Below are 19,484 nucleotides of genomic sequence, written 5' to 3'. Positions count from 1 at the left end.
AGTCATTTTCGTCTTTTTTTCAAATCCTTGTTTTTCATCATTTATGACCATGGCATGGGCTATAGCCCATGGTCTCGAACGGCATACTATAGCATGCCGTTTTCCATCATTTTTGAGGATTTAAAAAAAAGACGAAAATCACTCCGAGACCATGGGCTATAGCCCATGAACTCGGAGTAATTTTCGTCTTTTTTTCAAATCCTCGTTTTTCATCATTTATGACCATGGCGATGGGCTATAGCCCATGGTCTCGAACGGCATACTATAGCATGCCGTTTTTCATCATTTTTGAGGATTTGAAAAAAAGACGAAAATCACTCCGAGACCATGGGCTATAGCCCATCGTCTCGGAGTCATTTTCGTCTTTTTTTCAAATCCTCGTTTTTCATCATTTATGACCATGGCGATGGGCTATAGCCCATGGTCTCGAACGGCATACTATAGCATGCCGTTTTCCATCATTTTTGAGGATTTGTTAAAAAGACGAAAATCACTCCGAGACCATGGGCTATAGCCCATCGTCTCGTAGTCATTTTCGTCTTATTTTCAAATCCTTGTTTTTCATCATTTATGGCCATGGCGAATCTGGGCTATAGCCCATGGTCTCGAACGGCATGCTATAGTATTCCGTTTTGCATCATTTTTGAGGATTTGAAAAAAAGACGAAAATCACTCCGAGACCATGGGCTATAGCCCATCGTCTCGGAGTCATTTTCGTCTTTTTTTCAAATCCTTGTTTTTCATAATTTATGACCATGGCGATGGGCTATAGCCCATGGTCTCGAACGGCATACTATAGCATGCCGTTTTGCATCATTTTTGAGGATTTGAAAAAAAGACGAAAATCACTCCGAGACCATGGGCTATAGCCCATCGTCTCGGAGTCATTTTCTATTTTTTTTCAAATCCTCGTTTTTCATCATTTATGACCATGGCGATGGGCTATAGCCCATGGTCTCGAACGGCATACTATAGCATGCCGTTTTCCATCATTTTTGAGGATTTGAAAAAAAGACGAAAATGACTCCGAGACCATGGGCTATAGCCCATCGTCTCGGAGTCATTTTCGTCTTTTTTTCAAATCCTCGTTTTTCATAATTTATGACCATGGCGATGGGCTATAGCCTATGGTCTCGAACGGCATACTATAGCATGCCGTTTTCCATCATTTTTGAGGATTTGAAAAAAAGACGAAAATCACTCCGAGACCATGGGATATAGCCCATCGTCTCGGAGTCATTTTCGTCTTTTTTTCAAATCCTTGTTTTTCATAATTTATGACCATGGCGATGGGCTATAGCCCATGGTCTCGAACGGCATACTATAGCATGCCGTTTTGCAACATTTTTGAGGATTTGAAATAAAGACGAAAATCACTCCGAGACCATGGGCTATAGCCCATCGAACGGCATACTATAGCATGCCGTTTTCCATCATTTTTGAGGATTTGAAAAAAAGACGAAAATGACTCCGAGACCATGGGCTATAGCCCATCGTCTCGGAGTCATTTTCGTCTTTTTTTCAAATCCTCGTTTTTCATAATTTATGACCATGGCGATGGGCTATAGCCTATGGTCTCGAACGGCATACTATAGCATGCCGTTTTCCATCATTTTTGAGGATTTGAAAAAAAGACGAAAATCACTCCGAGACCATGGGCTATAGCCCATCGTCTCGGAGTCATTTTCGTCTTTTTTTCAAATCCTTGTTTTTCATAATTTATGACCATGGCGATGGGCTATAGCCCATGGTCTCGAACGGCATACTATAGCATGCCGTTTTGCAACATTTTTGAGGATTTGAAATAAAGACGAAAATCACTCCGAGACCATGGGCTATAGCCCATCGTCTCGTAGTCATTTTCGTCTTTTTTTCAAATCCTTGTTTTTCATCATTTATGGCCATGGCGATGGGCTATAGCCCATGGTCTCGAACGGCATGCTATAGTATTCCGTTTTGCATCATTTTTGAGGATTTGAAAAAAAGACGACAATCACTCCGAGACCATGGGCTATAGCCCATCGTCTCGGAGTCATTTTCGTCTTTTTTTCAAATCCTTGTTTTTCATCATTTATGACCATGGCGATGGGCTATAGCCCATGGTCTCGAACGGCATGCTATAGTATTCCGTTTTGCATAATTTTTGAGGATTTGAAAAAAAGACGAAAAATCACTCCGAGACCATGGGCTATAGCCCATCGTCTCGGAGTCATTTTCGTCTTTTTTTCAAATCCTTGTTTTTCATCATTTATGACCATGGCGATGGGCTATAGCCCATGGTCTCGAACGGCATGCTATAGTATTCCGTTTTGCATAATTTTTGAGGATTTGAAAAAAAGACGAAAATCACTCCGAGACCATGGGCTTAAGCCCATCGTCTCGGAGTAATTTTCGTCTTTTTTTCAAATCCTCGTTTTTCATCATTTATGACCATGGCGATGGGCTATAGCCCATGGTCTCGAACGGCATACTATAGCATGCCGTTTTCCATCATTTTTGAGGATTTGAAAAAAAGACGAAAATCACTCCGAGTCGAGACCATGGGCTATAATAGCCCATCGTCTCGGAGTCATTTTCGTCTTTTTTTCAAATCCTTGTTTTTCATCATTTATGACCATGGCGATGGGCTATAGCCCATGGTCTCGAACGGCATACTATAGCATGCCGTTTTCCATCATTTTTGAGGATTTGAAAAAAAGACGAAAATCACTCCGAGACCATGGGCTATAGCCCATCGTCTCGGAGTAATTTTCGTCTTTTTTTTCAAATCCTTGTTTTTCATCATTTATGACCATGGCGATGGGCTATAGCCCATGGTCTCGAACGGCATACTATAGCATGCCGTTTTGCCACATTTTTGAGGATTTGAAAAAAAGACGAAAATCACTCCGAGACCATTGGCTTTAGCCCATCGTCTCGGAGTAATTTTCGTCTTTTTTTCAAATCCTCGTTTTTCATCATTTATGACCATGGCGATGGGCTATAGCCCATGGTCTCGAACGGTATACTATAGCATGCCGTTATCCATCATTTTTGAGGATTTGAAAAAAAGACGAAAATCACTCCGAGTCGAGACCATGGGCTATAATAGCCCATCGTCTCGGAGTCATTTTCGTCTTTTTTTCAAATCCTTGTTTTTCATCATTTATGACCATGGCGATGGGCTATAGCCCATGGTCTCGAACGGCATACTATAGCATGCCGTTTTCCATCATTTTTGAGGATTTGAAAAAAAGACGAAAATCACTCCGAGACCATGGGCTATAGCCCATCGTCTCTGAGTCATTTTCGTCTTTTTTTCAAATCCTTGTTTTTCATAATTTATGACCATGGCGATGGGCTATAGCCCATGGTCTCGAACGGTATACTATAGCATGCCGTTATCCATCCTTTTTGAGGATTTGAAAAAAAGACGAAAATCACTCCGAGACCATGGGCTATAGCCCATCGTCTCGGAGTCATTTTCGTCTTTTTTTCAAATCCTTGTTTTTCATAATTCATGACCATGGCGATGGGCTATAGCCCATGGTCTCGAACGGCATACTATAGCATGCCGTTTTGCATCATTTTTGAGGATTTGAAAAAAAGACGAAAATCACTCCGAGACCATGGGCTATAGCCCATCGTCTCAGAGTAATTTTCGTCTTTTTTTCAAATCCTTGTTTTTCATCATTTATAACCATGGCGATGGGCTATAGCCCATGGTATCGAACGGCATACTATAGCATGCCGTTTTCCATCCTTTTTGAGGATTTGAAAAAAAGACGAAAATCACTCCGAGTCGAGACCATGGGCTATAGCCCATCGTCTCGGAGTCATTTTCGTCTTTTTTTCAAATCCTTGTTTTTCATCATTTATGACCATGGCGATGGGCTATAGCCCATGGTCTCGAACGGCATACTATAGCATGCCGTTTTCCAACATTTTTGAGGATTTGAAAAAAAGACGAAAATCACTCCGAGACCATGGGCTATAGCCCATCGTCTCGGAGTCATTTTCGTATTTTTTTCAAATCCTTGTTTTTCATAATTTATGACCATGGCGATGGGCTATAGCCCATGGTCTCGAACGGTATACTATAGCATGCCGTTATCCATCCTTTTTGAGGATTTGAAAAAAAGACGAAAATCACTCCGAGACCATGGGCTATAGCCCATCGTCTCGGAGTCATTTTCGTCTTTTTTTACAAATCCTTGTTTTTCATCATTTATGACCATGGCGATGGGCTATAGCCCATGGTCTCGAACGGCATGCTATAGTATTCCGTTTTGCATCATTTTTGAGGATTTGAAAAAAAGACGAAAATCACTCCGAGACCATGGGCTATAGCCCATCGTCTCGGAGTAATTTTCGTCTTTGTTTCAAATCCTCGTTTTTCATCATTTATAACCATGGCGATGGGCTATAGCCCATGGTCTCGAACGGCATACTATAGCATGCCGTTTTCCATCATTTTTGAGGATTTGAAAAAAAGACGAAAATCACTCCGAGACCATGGGCTATAGCCCATCGTCTCGGAGTCATTTTCGTCTTTTTTTCAAATCCTTGTTTTTCATAATTTATGACCATGGCGATGGGCTATAGCCCATGGTCTCGAACGGCATACTATAGCATGCCGTTTTCCATCATTTTTGAGGATTTGAAAAAAAGACGAAAATGACTCCGAGACGATGGGCTATAGCCCATGGTCTCGGAGTGATTTTTGTCTTTTTTTCAAATCCTTGTTTTTCATCATTTATGACCATGGCGATGGGCTATAGCCCATGGTCTCGAACGGCATACTATAGCATGCCGTTTTGCATCATTTTTGAGGATTTGAAAAAAAGACGAAAATCACTCCGAGACCATGGGCTATAGCCCATCGTCTCGGAGTTATTTTCGTCTTTTTTTCAAATCCTTGTTTTTCATCATTTATGACCATGGCGATGGGCTATAGCCCATGGTCTCGAACGGCATACTATAGCATGCCGTTTTGCATCATTTTTGAGGATTTGGAAAAAAGACGAAAATCACTCCGAGACCATGGGCTATAGCCCATCGTCTCGGAGTCATTTTCGTCTTTTTTTCAAATCCTTGTTTTTCATAATTTATGACCATGGCGATGGGCTATAGCCCATGGTCTCGAACGGTATACTATAGCATGCCGTTATCCATCCATTTTGAGGATTTGAAAAAAAGAGGAAAATCACTCCGAGACCATGGGCTATAGCCCATCGTCTCGGAGTCATTTTCGTCTTTTTTTCAAATCCTTGTTTTTCATAATTTATGACCATGGCGATGGGCTATAGCCCATGGTCTCGAACGGCATACTATAGCATGCCGTTTTCCATCATTTTTGAGGATTTGAAAAAAAGACGAAAATCACTCCGAGACCATGGGCTATAGCCCATCGTCTCGGAGTCATTTTCGTCTTTTTTTTCAAATCCTCGTTTTTCATCATTTATGACCATGGCGATGGGCTATAGCCCATGGTCTCGAACGCCATGCTATAGTATTCCGTTTTGCATCATTTTTGAGGATTTGAAAAAAAGATGAAAATCACTCCGAGACGATGGGCTATAGCCCATGGTCTCGGAGTGATTTTCGTCTTTTTTTCAAATCCTCGTTTTTCATCATTTATGACCATGGCGATGGGCTATAGCCCATGGTCTCGAACGGCATACTATAGCATGCCGTTTTCCATCATTTTTGAGGATTTGAAAAAAAGACGAAAATCACTCCGAGACCATGGGCTATAGCCCATCGTCTCGGAGTCATTTTCGTCTTTTTTTCCCATGGTCTCGAACGGTATACTAAAGCATGCCGTTATCCATCCTTTTTGAGGATTTGAAAAAAAGACGAAAATCACTCCGAGACCATGGGCTATAGCCCATGGTCTCGGAGTGATTTTCGTCTTTTTTTCAAATCCTTGTTTTTCATCATTTATGACCATGGCGATGGGCTATAGCCCATGGTCTCGAACGGCATACTATAGCATGCCGTTTTCCATCATTTTTGAGGATTTGAAAAAAAGACGAAAATGACTCCGAGACGATGGGCTATAGCCCATGGTCTCGGAGTGATTTTTGTCTTTTTTTCAAATCCTTGTTTTTCATCATTTATGACCATGGCGATGGGCTATAGCCCATGGTCTCGAACGGCATACTATAGCATGCCGTTTTGCATCATTTTTGAGGATTTGAAAAAAAGACGAAAATGACTCCGAGACGATGGGCTATAGCCCATGGTCTCGGAGTGATTTTCGTATTTTTTTCCCATGGTCTCGAACTGTATACTATAGCATGCCGTTATCCATCCTTTTTGAGGATTTGAAAAAAAGACGAAAATCACTCCGAGACCATGGGCTATAGCCCATCGTCTCGGAGTCATTTTCGTCTTTTTTTCAAATCCTTGTTTTTCATCATTTATGACCATGGCGATGGGCTATAGCCCATGGTCTCGAACGGCATACTATAGCATGCCGTTTTCCATCATTTTTGAGGATTTGAAAAAAAGACGAAAATCACTCCGAGACCATGGGCTATAGCCCATCGTCTCGGAGTCATTTTCGTCTTTTTTTCAAATCCTTGTTTTTCATAATTTATGACCATGGCGATGGGCTATAGCCCATGGTCTCGAACGGCATACTATAGCATGCCGTTTTGCATCATTTTTGAGGATTTGAAAAAAAGACGAAAATGACTCCGAGACCATGGGCTATAGCCCATGGTCTCGGAGTGATTTTCGTATTTTTTTCTCATGGTCTCGAACGGTATACTATAGCATGCCGTTATCCATCCTTTTTGAGGATTTGGAAAAAAGACGAAAATCACTCCGAGACCATGGGCTATAGCCCATCGTCTCGGAGTCATTTTCGTCTTTTTTTCAAATCCTTGTTTTTCATCATTTATGACCATGGCGATGGGCTATAGCCCATGGTCCCGAACGGCATACTATAGCATGCCGTTTTGCATCATTTTTGAGGATTTGAAAAAAAGACGAAAATCACTCCGAGACCATGGGCTATAGCCCATCGTCTCGGAGTCATTTTCGTCTTTTTTTCAAATCCTTGTTTTTCATCATTTATGACCATGGCGATGGGCTATAGCCCATGGTCTCGAACGGCATACTATAGCATGCCGTTTTGCATCATTTTTGAGGATTTGAAAAAAAGACGAAAATCACTCCGAGACCATGGGCTATAGCCCATCGTCTCTGAGTCATTTTCGTCTTTTTTTCAAATCCTTGTTTTTCATAATTTATGACCATGGCGATGGGCTATAGCCCATGGTCTCGAACGGTATACTATAGCATGCCGTTATCCATCCTTTTTGAGGATTTGAAAAAAAGACGAAAATCACTCCGAGACCATGGGCTATAGCCCATCGTCTCGGAGTCATTTTCGTCTTTTTTTCAAATCCTTGTTTTTCATCATTTATGACCATGGCGATGGGCTATAGCCCATGGTCTCGAACGGCATGCTATAGTATTCCGTTTTGCATCATTTTTGAGGATTTGAAAAAAAGACGAAAATCACTCCGAGACCATGGGCTATAGCCCATCGTCTCGGAGTAATTTTCGTCTTTTTTTCAAATCCTTGTTTTTCATCATTTATAACCATGGCGATGGGCTATAGCCCATGGTATCGAACGGCATACTATAGCATGCCGTTTTCCATCATTTTTGAGGATTTGAAAAAAAGACGAAAATCACTCCGAGTCGAGACCATGGGCTATAGCCCATCGTCTCGGAGTCATTTTCGTCTTTTTTTCAAATCCTCGTTTTTCATCATTTATGACCATGGCGATGGGCTATAGCCCATGGTCTCGAACGGCATACTATAGCATGCCGTTTTCCATCATTTTTGAGGATTTGAAAAAAAGACGAAAATCACTCCGAGACCATGGGCTATAGCCCATCGTCTCGGAGTCATTTTCGTCTTTTTTTCAAATCCTTGTTTTTCATAATTTATGACCATGGCGATGGGCTATAGCCCATGGTCTCGAACGGTATACTATAGCATGCCGTTATCCATCCTTTTTGAGGATTTGAAAAAAAGACGAAAATCACTCCGAGACCATGGGCTATAGCCCATCGTCTCGGAGTCATTTTCGTCTTTTTTTCAAATCCTTGTTTTTCATCATTTATGACCATGGCGATGGGCTATAGCCCATGGTCTCGAACGGCATGCTATAGTATTCCGTTTTGCATCATTTTTGAGGATTTGAAAAAAAGACGAAAATCACTCCGAGACCATGGGCTATAGCCCATCGTCTCGGAGTAATTTTCGTCTTTGTTTCAAATCCTCGTTTTTCATCATTTATAACCATGGCGATGGGCTATAGCCCATGGTCTCGAACGGCATACTATAGCATGCCGTTTTCCATCATTTTTGAGGATTTGAAAAAAAGACGAAAATCACTCCGAGACCATGGGCTATAGCCCATCGTCTCGGAGTAATTTTCGTCTTTTTTTTCAAATCCTTGTTTTTCATCATTTATGACCATGGCGATGGGCTATAGCCCATGGTCTCGAACGGCATACTATAGCATGCCGTTTTGCCACATTTTTGAGGATTTGAAAAAAAGACGAAAATCACTCCGAGACCATGGGCTATAGCCCATCGTCTCGGAGTAATTTTCGTCTTTTTTTCAAATCCTCGTTTTTCATCATTTATGACCATGGCGATGGGCTATAGCCCATGGTCTCGAACGGCATACTATAGCATGCCGTTTTCCATCATTTTTGAGGATTTGAAAAAAAGACGAAAATGAATCCGAGACCATGGGCTATAGCCCATCGTCTCGGAGTCATTTTCGTCTTTTTTTCAAATCCTCGTTTTTCATCATTTATGACCATGGCGATGGGCTATAGCCCATGCTCTCGAACGGCATACTATAGCATGCCGTTTTCCATCTTGAGGATTTGAAAAAAAGACGAAAATCACTCCGAGACCATGGGCTATAGCCCATCGTCTCAGGAGTCATTTTCGTCTTTTTTTCAAATCCTTGTTTTTCATAATTTATGACCATGGCGATGGGCTATAGCCCATGGTCTCGAACGGCATACTATAGCATGCCGTTTTGCATCATCTTTGAGGATTTGAAAAAAAGACAAAAAATCTCTCCGAGACCATGGGCTATAGCCCATCGTCTCGGAGTCATTTTCGTCTTTTTTTCAAATCCTCGTTTTTCATCATTTATGACCATGGCGATGGGCTATAGCCCATGGTCTCGAACGGCATACTATAGCATGCCGTTTTTCATCATTTTTGAGGATTTGAAAAAAAGACGAAAATCACTCCGAGACCATGGGCTATAGCCCATGAACTCGGAGTCATTTTCGTCTTTTTTTCAAATCCTCGTTTTTCATCATTTATGACCATGGCAATGGGCTATAGCCCATGGTCTCGAACGGCATACTATAGCATGCCGTTTTTCATCATTTTTGAGGATTTGAAAAAAAGACGAAAATCACTCCGAGACCATAGGCTATAGCCCATCGTCTCGGAGTCATTTTCGTCTTTTTTTCAAATCCTTGTTTTTCATAATTTATGACCATGGCGATGGGCTATAGCCCATGGTCTCGAACGGCATACTATAGCATGCCGTTTTGCATCATTTTTGAGGATTTGAAAAAAAGACGAAAATCACTCTGAGACCATGGGCTATAGCCCATCGTCTCGGAGTCATTTTCTTTTTTTTTTCAAATCCTCGTTTTTCATCATTTATGACCATGGCGATGGGCTATAGCCCATGGTCTCGAACGGCATACTATAGCATGCCGTTTTCCATCATTTTTGAGGATTTGAAAAAAAGACGAAAATGACTCCGAGACCATGGGCTATAGCCCATCGTCTCGGAGTCATTTTCGTCTTTTTTTCAAATCCTCGTTTTTCATAATTTATGACCATGGCGATGGGCTATAGCCTATGGTCTCGAACGGCATACTATAGCATGCCGTTTTCCATCATTTTTGAGGATTTGAAAAAAAGACGAAAATCACTCCGAGACCATGGGCTATAGCCCATCGTCTCGGAGTCATTTTCGTATTTTTTTTAAATCCTTGTTTTTCATAATTTATGACCATGGCGATGGGCTATAGCCCATGGTCTCGAACGGCATACTATAGCATGCCGTTTTGCATCATTTTTGAGGATTTGAAATAAAGACGAAAATCACTCCGAGACCATGGGCTATAGCCCATCGTCTCGTAGTCATTTTCGTCTTTTTTTCAAATCCTTGTTTTTCATCATTTATGGCCATGGCGATGGGCTATAGCCCATGGTCTCGAACGGCATGCTATAGTATTCCGTTTTGCATCATTTTTGAGGATTTGAAAAAAAGACGACAATCACTCCGAGACCATGGGCTATAGCCCATCGTCTCGGAGTCATTTTCGTCTTTTTTTCAAATCCTTGTTTTTCATCATTTATGACCATGGCGATGGGCTATAGCCCATGGTCTCGAACGGCATGCTATAGTATTCCGTTTTGCATAATTTTTGAGGATTTGAAAAAAAGACGAAAAATCACTCCGAGACCATGGGCTATAGCCCATCGTCTCGGAGTCATTTTCGTCTTTTTTTCAAATCCTTGTTTTTCATCATTTATGACCATGGCGATGGGCTTTAGCCCATGGTCTCGAACGGCATGCTATAGTATTCCGTTTTGCATAATTTTTGAGGATTTGAAAAAAAGACGAAAATCACTCCGAGACCATTGGCTTTAGCCCATCGTCTCGGAGTAATTTTCGTCTTTTTTTCAAATCCTCGTTTTTCATCATTTATGACCATGGCGATGGGCTATAGCCCATGGTCTCGAACGGCATACTATAGCATGCCGTTTTCCATCATTTTTGAGGATTTGAAAAAAAGACGAAAATCACTCCGAGTCGAGACCATGGGCTATAATAGCCCATCGTCTCGGAGTCATTTTCGTCTTTTTTTCAAATCCTTGTTTTTCATCATTTATGACCATGGCGATGGGCTATAGCCCATGGTCTCGAACGGCATACTATAGCATGCCGTTTTCCATCATTTTTGAGGATTTGAAAAAAAGACGAAAATCACTCCGAGACCATGGGCTATAGCCCATCGTCTCTGAGTCATTTTCGTCTTTTTTTCAAATCCTTGTTTTTCATAATTTATGACCATGGCGATGGGCTATAGCCCATGGTCTCGAACGGTATACTATAGCATGCCGTTATCCATCCTTTTTGAGGATTTGAAAAAAAGACGAAAATCACTCCGAGACCATGGGCTATAGCCCATCGTCTCGGAGTCATTTTCGTCTTTTTTTCAAATCCTTGTTTTTCATAATTCATGACCATGGCGATGGGCTATAGCCCATGGTCTCGAACGGCATACTATAGCATGCCGTTTTGCATCATTTTTGAGGATTTGAAAAAAAGACGAAAATCACTCCGAGACCATGGGCTATAGCCCATCGTCTCAGAGTAATTTTCGTCTTTTTTTCAAATCCTTGTTTTTCATCATTTATAACCATGGCGATGGGCTATAGCCCATGGTATCGAACGGCATACTATAGCATGCCGTTTTCCATCCTTTTTGAGGATTTGAAAAAAAGACGAAAATCACTCCGAGTCGAGACCATGGGCTATAGCCCATCGTCTCGGAGTCATTTTCGTCTTTTTTTCAAATCCTTGTTTTTCATCATTTATGACCATGGCGATGGGCTATAGCCCATGGTCTCGAACGGCATACTATAGCATGCCGTTTTCCAACATTTTTGAGGATTTGAAAAAAAGACGAAAATCACTCCGAGACCATGGGCTATAGCCCATCGTCTCGGAGTCATTTTCGTATTTTTTTCAAATCCTTGTTTTTCATAATTTATGACCATGGCGATGGGCTATAGCCCATGGTCTCGAACGGTATACTATAGCATGCCGTTATCCATCCTTTTTGAGGATTTGAAAAAAAGACGAAAATCACTCCGAGACCATGGGCTATAGCCCATCGTCTCGGAGTCATTTTCGTCTTTTTTTACAAATCCTTGTTTTTCATCATTTATGACCATGGCGATGGGCTATAGCCCATGGTCTCGAACGGCATGCTATAGTATTCCGTTTTGCATCATTTTTGAGGATTTGAAAAAAAGACGAAAATCACTCCGAGACCATGGGCTATAGCCCATCGTCTCGGAGTAATTTTCGTCTTTGTTTCAAATCCTCGTTTTTCATCATTTATAACCATGGCGATGGGCTATAGCCCATGGTCTCGAACGGCATACTATAGCATGCCGTTTTCCATCATTTTTGAGGATTTGAAAAAAAGACGAAAATCACTCCGAGACCATGGGCTATAGCCCATCGTCTCGGAGTCATTTTCGTCTTTTTTTCAAATCCTTGTTTTTCATAATTTATGACCATGGCGATGGGCTATAGCCCATGGTCTCGAACGGCATACTATAGCATGCCGTTTTCCATCATTTTTGAGGATTTGAAAAAAAGACGAAAATGACTCCGAGACGATGGGCTATAGCCCATGGTCTCGGAGTGATTTTTGTCTTTTTTTCAAATCCTTGTTTTTCATCATTTATGACCATGGCGATGGGCTATAGCCCATGGTCTCGAACGGCATACTATAGCATGCCGTTTTGCATCATTTTTGAGGATTTGAAAAAAAGACGAAAATCACTCCGAGACCATGGGCTATAGCCCATCGTCTCGGAGTCATTTTCGTCTTTTTTTCAAATCCTTGTTTTTCATCATTTATGACCATGGCGATGGGCTATAGCCCATGGTCTCGAACGGCATACTATAGCATGCCGTTTTGCATCATTTTTGAGGATTTGGAAAAAAGACGAAAATCACTCCGAGACCATGGGCTATAGCCCATCGTCTCGGAGTCATTTTCGTCTTTTTTTCAAATCCTTGTTTTTCATAATTTATGACCATGGCGATGGGCTATAGCCCATGGTCTCGAACGGTATACTATAGCATGCCGTTATCCATCCATTTTGAGGATTTGAAAAAAAGACGAAAATCACTCCGAGACCATGGGCTATAGCCCATCGTCTCGGAGTCATTTTCGTCTTTTTTTCAAATCCTTGTTTTTCATAATTTATGACCATGGCGATGGGCTATAGCCCATGGTCTCGAACGGCATACTATAGCATGCCGTTTTCCATCATTTTTGAGGATTTGAAAAAAAGACGAAAATCACTCCGAGACGATGGGCTATAGCCCATGGTCTCGGAGTGATTTTCGTCTTTTTTTCAAATCCTCGTTTTTCATCATTTATGACCATGGCGATGGGCTATAGCCCATGGTCTCGAACGGCATACTATAGCATGCCGTTTTCCATCATTTTTGAGGATTTGAAAAAAAGACGAAAATCACTCCGAGACCATGGGCTATAGCCCATCGTCTCGGAGTCATTTTCGTCTTTTTTTCCCATGGTCTCGAACGGTATACTAAAGCATGCCGTTATCCATCCTTTTTGAGGATTTGAAAAAAAGACGAAAATCACTCCGAGACCATGGGCTATAGCCCATGGTCTCGGAGTGATTTTCGTCTTTTTTTCAAATCCTTGTTTTTCATCATTATGACCATGGCGATGGGCTATAGCCCATGGTCTCGAACGGCATACTATAGCATGCCGTTTTCCATCATTTTTGAGGATTTGAAAAAAAGACGAAAATGACTCCGAGACGATGGGCTATAGCCCATGGTCTCGGAGTGATTTTTGTCTTTTTTTCAAATCCTTGTTTTTCATCATTTATGACCATGGCGATGGGCTATAGCCCATGGTCTCGAACGGCATACTATAGCATGCCGTTTTGCATCATTTTTGAGGATTTGAAAAAAAGACGAAAATGACTCCGAGACGATGGGCTATAGCCCATGGTCTCGGAGTGATTTTCGTATTTTTTTCCCATGGTCTCGAACTGTATACTATAGCATGCCGTTATCCATCCTTTTTGAGGATTTGAAAAAAAGACGAAAATCACTCCGAGACCATGGGCTATAGCCCATCGTCTCGGAGTCATTTTCGTCTTTTTTTCAAATCCTTGTTTTTCATCATTTATGACCATGGCGATGGGCTATAGCCCATGGTCTCGAACGGCATACTATAGCATGCCGTTTTCCATCATTTTTGAGGATTTGAAAAAAAGACGAAAATCACTCCGAGACCATGGGCTATAGCCCATCGTCTCGGAGTCATTTTCGTCTTTTTTTCAAATCCTTGTTTTTCATAATTTATGACCATGGCGATGGGCTATAGCCCATGGTCTCGAACGGCATACTATAGCATGCCGTTTTGCATCATTTTTGAGGATTTGAAAAAAAGACGAAAATGACTCCGAGACCATGGGCTATAGCCCATGGTCTCGGAGTGATTTTCGTATTTTTTTCTCATGGTCTCGAACGGTATACTATAGCATGCCGTTATCCATCCTTTTTGAGGATTTGGAAAAAAGACGAAAATCACTCCGAGACCATGGGCTATAGCCCATCGTCTCGGAGTCATTTTCGTCTTTTTTTCAAATCCTTGTTTTTCATCATTTATGACCATGGCGATGGGCTATAGCCCATGGTCTCGAACGGCATACTATAGCATGCCGTTTTGCATCATTTTTGAGGATTTGAAAAAAAGACGAAAATCACTCCGAGACCATGGGCTATAGCCCATCGTCTCGGAGTCATTTTCGTCTTTTTTTCAAATCCTTGTTTTTCATCATTTATGACCATGGCGATGGGCTATAGCCCATGGTCTCGAACGGCATACTATAGCATGCCGTTTTGCATCATTTTTGAGGATTTGAAAAAAAGACGAAAATCACTCCGAGACCATGGGCTATAGCCCATCGTCTCTGAGTCATTTTCGTCTTTTTTTCAAATCCTTGTTTTTCATCATTTATGACCATGGCGATGGGCTATAGCCCATGGTCTCGAACGGTATACTATAGCATGCCGTTATCCATCCTTTTTGAGGATTTGAAAAAAAGACGAAAATCACTCCGAGACCATGGGCTATAGCCCATCGTCTCGGAGTCATTTTCGTCTTTTTTTCAAATCCTTGTTTTTCATCATTTATGACCATGGCGATGGGCTATAGCCCATGGTCTCGAACGGCATGCTATAGTATTCCGTTTTGCATCATTTTTGAGGATTTGAAAAAAAGACGAAAATCACTCCGAGACCATGGGCTATAGCCCATCGTCTCGGAGTAATTTTCGTCTTTTTTTCAAATCCTTGTTTTTCATCATTTATAACCATGGCGATGGGCTATAGCCCATGGTATCGAACGGCATACTATAGCATGCCGTTTTCCATCATTTTTGAGGATTTGAAAAAAAGACGAAAATCACTCCGAGTCGAGACCATGGGCTATAGCCCATCGTCTCGGAGTCATTTTCGTCTTTTTTTCAAATCCTCGTTTTTCATCATTTATGACCATGGCGATGGGCTATAGCCCATGGTCTCGAACGGCATACTATAGCATGCCGTTTTCCATCATTTTTGAGGATTTGAAAAAAAGACGAAAATCACTCCGAGACCATGGGCTATAGCCCATCGTCTCGGAGTCATTTTCGTCTTTTTTTCAAATCCTTGTTTTTCATAATTTATGACCATGGCGATGGGCTATAGCCCATGGTCTCGAACGGCATACTATAGCATGCCGTTTTGCATCATTTTTGAGGATTTGAAAAAAAGACGAAAATGACTCCGAGACCATGGGCTATAGCCCATGGTCTCGGAGTGATTTTCGTATTTTTTTCTCATGGTCTCGAACGGTATACTATAGCATGCCGTTATCCATCCTTTTTGAGGATTTGGAAAAAAGACGAAAATCACTCCGAGACCATGGGCTATAGCCCATCGTCTCGGAGTCATTTTCGTCTTTTTTTCAAATCCTTGTTTTTCATCATTTATGACCATGGCGATGGGCTATAGCCCATGGTCTCGAACGGCATACTATAGCATGCCGTTTTGCATCATTTTTGAGGATTTGAAAAAAAGACGAAAATCACTCCGAGACCATGGGCTATAGCCCATCGTCTCGGAGTCATTTTCGTCTTTTTTTCAAATCCTTGTTTTTCATCATTTATGACCATGGCGATGGGCTATAGCCCATGGTCTCGAACGGCATACTATAGCATGCCGTTTTGCATCATTTTTGAGGATTTGAAAAAAAGACGAAAATCACTCCGAGACCATGGGCTATAGCCCATCGTCTCTGAGTCATTTTCGTCTTTTTTTCAAATCCTTGTTTTTCATAATTTATGACCATGGCGATGGGCTATAGCCCATGGTCTCGAACGGTATACTATAGCATGCCGTTATCCATCCTTTTTGAGGATTTGAAAAAAAGACGAAAATCACTCCGAGACCATGGGCTATAGCCCATCGTCTCGGAGTCATTTTCGTCTTTTTTTCAAATCCTTGTTTTTCATCATTTATGACCATGGCGATGGGCTATAGCCCATGGTCTCGAACGGCATGCTATAGTATTCCGTTTTGCATCATTTTTGAGGATTTGAAAAAAAGACGAAAATCACTCCGAGACCATGGGCTATAGCCCATCGTCTCGGAGTAATTTTCGTCTTTTTTTCAAATCCTTGTTTTTCATCATTTATAACCATGGCGATGGGCTATAGCCCATGGTATCGAACGGCATACTATAGCATGCCGTTTTCCATCATTTTTGAGGATTTGAAAAAAAGACGAAAATCACTCCGAGTCGAGACCATGGGCTATAGCCCATCGTCTCGGAGTCATTTTCGTCTTTTTTTCAAATCCTCGTTTTTCATCATTTATGACCATGGCGATGGGCTATAGCCCATGGTCTCGAACGGCATACTATAGCATGCCGTTTTCCATCATTTTTGAGGATTTGAAAAAAAGACGAAAATCACTCCGAGACCATGGGCTATAGCCCATCGTCTCGGAGTCATTTTCGTCTTTTTTTCAAATCCTTGTTTTTCATAATTTATGACCATGGCGATGGGCTATAGCCCATGGTCTCGAACGGTATACTATAGCATGCCGTTATCCATCCTTTTTGAGGATTTGAAAAAAAGACGAAAATCACTCCGAGACCATGGGCTATAGCCCATCGTCTCGGAGTCATTTTCGTCTTTTTTTCAAATCCTTGTTTTTCATCATTTATGACCATGGCGATGGGCTATAGCCCATGGTCTCGAACGGCATGCTATAGTATTCCGTTTTGCATCATTTTTGAGGATTTGAAAAAAAGACGAAAATCACTCCGAGACCATGGGCTATAGCCCATCGTCTCGGAGTAATTTTCGTCTTTGTTTCAAATCCTCGTTTTTCATCATTTATAACCATGGCGATGGGCTATAGCCCATGGTCTCGAACGGCATACTATAGCATGCCGTTTTCCATCATTTTTGAGGATTTGAAAAAAAGACGAAAATCACTCCGAGACCATGGGCTATAGCCCATCGTCTCGGAGTCATTTTCGTCTTTTTTTCAAATCCTTGTTTTTCATCATTTATAACCATGGCGATGGGCTATAGCCCATGGTATCGAACGGCATACTATAGCATGCCGTTTTCCATCATTTTTGAGGATTTGAAAAAAAGACGAAAATCACTCCGAGTCGAGACCATGGGCTATAGCCCATCGTCTCGGAGTCATTTTCGTCTTTTTTTCAAATCCTCGTTTTTCATCATTTATGACCATGGCGATGGGCTATAGCCCATGGTCTCGAACGGCATACTATAGCATGCCGTTTTCCATCATTTTTGAGGATTTGAAAAAAAGACGAAAATCACTCCGAGACCATGGGCTATAGCCCATCGTCTCGGAGTCATTTTCGTCTTTTTTTCAAATCCTTGTTTTTCATAATTTATGACCATGGCGATGGGCTATAGCCCATGGTCTCGAACGGTATACTATAGCATGCCGTTATCCATCCTTTTTGAGGATTTGAAAAAAAGACGAAAATCACTCCGAGACCATGGGCTATAGCCCATCGTCTCGGAGTCATTTTCGTCTTTTTTTCAAATCCTTGTTTTTCATCATTTATGACCATGGCGATGGGCTATAGCCCATGGTCTCGAACGGCATGCTATAGTATTCCGTTTTGCATCATTTTTGAGGATTTGAAAAAAAGACGAAAATCACTCCGAGACCATGGGCTATAGCCCATCGTCTCGGAGTAATTTTCGTCTTTGTTTCAAATCCTCGTTTTTCATCATTTATAACCATGGCGATGGGCTATAGCCCATGGTCTCGAACGGCATACTATAGCATGCCGTTTTCCATCATTTTTGAGGATTTGAAAAAAAGACGAAAATCACTCCGAGACCATGGGCTATAGCCCATCGTCTCGGAGTCATTTTCGTCTTTTTTTCAAATCCTTGTTTTTCATAATTTATGACCATGGCGATGGGCTATAGCCCATGGTCTCGAACGGCATACTATAGCATGCCGTTTTCCATCATTTTTGAGGATTTGAAAAAAAGACGAAAATGACTCCGAGACGATGGGCTATAGCCCATGGTCTCGGAGTGATTTTTGTCTTTTTTTCAAATCCTTGTTTTTCATCATTTATGACCATGGCGATGGGCTATAGCCCATGGTCTCGAACGGCATACTATAGCATGCCGTTTTCCATCATTTTTGAGGATTTGAAAAAAAGACGAAAATGACTCCGAGACGATGGGCTATAGCCCATAGTCTCGGAGTGATTTTCGTCTTTTTTTCCCATGGTCTCGAACGGCATACTATAGCATGCCGTTTTGCATCATTTTTGAGGATTTGAAAAAAAGACGAAAATCACTCCGAGTCGAGACCATGGGCTATAGCCCATCGTCTTGGAGTCATTTTCGTCTTTTTTTCAAATCCTTGTTTTTCATCATTTATGACCATGGCGATGGGCTATAGCCCATGGTCTCGAACGGCATACTATAGCATGCCGTTTTGCATCATTTTTGAGGATTTGAAAAAAAGACGAAAATCACTCCGAGACCATGGGCTATATCCCATCGTCTCGGAGTCATTTTCGTCTTTTTTTCAAATCCTCGTTTTTCATCATTTATGACCATGGCGATGGTCTCGAACGGCATACTATAGCATGCCGTTTTGCATCATTTTTGAGGATTTGAAAAAAAGACGAAAATCACTCCGAGACCATGGGCTATAGTCCATAGTCTCGGAGTCATTTTCGTCTTTTTTTCAAATCCTTGTTTTTCATAATTTATGACCATGGCGATGGGCTATAGCCCATGGTCTCGAACGGCATGCTATAGTATTCCGTTTTGCATCATTTTTGAGGATTTGAAAAAAAGACGAAAATCACTCCGAGACCATGGGCTATAGCCCATGGTCTCGGAGTGATTTTCGTCTTTTTTTCAAATCCTTGTTTTTCATAATTTATGACCATGGCGATGGGCTATAGCCCATGGTCTCTAACGGCATACTATAGCATGCCGTTTTCCATCATTTTTGAGGATTTGAAAAAAAGACGAAAATGACTCCGAGACCATGGGCTATAGCCCATGGTCT

The sequence above is a fragment of the Electrona antarctica genome, assembly GCF_951216825.1.
Source record: "Electrona antarctica genome assembly, chromosome: 8".
Lineage (NCBI taxonomy): Eukaryota > Metazoa > Chordata > Actinopteri > Myctophiformes > Myctophidae > Electrona > Electrona antarctica.
The sequence above is the reverse complement of the archived record's forward strand: the minus strand, read 5'-3'. Positions refer to the sequence as shown.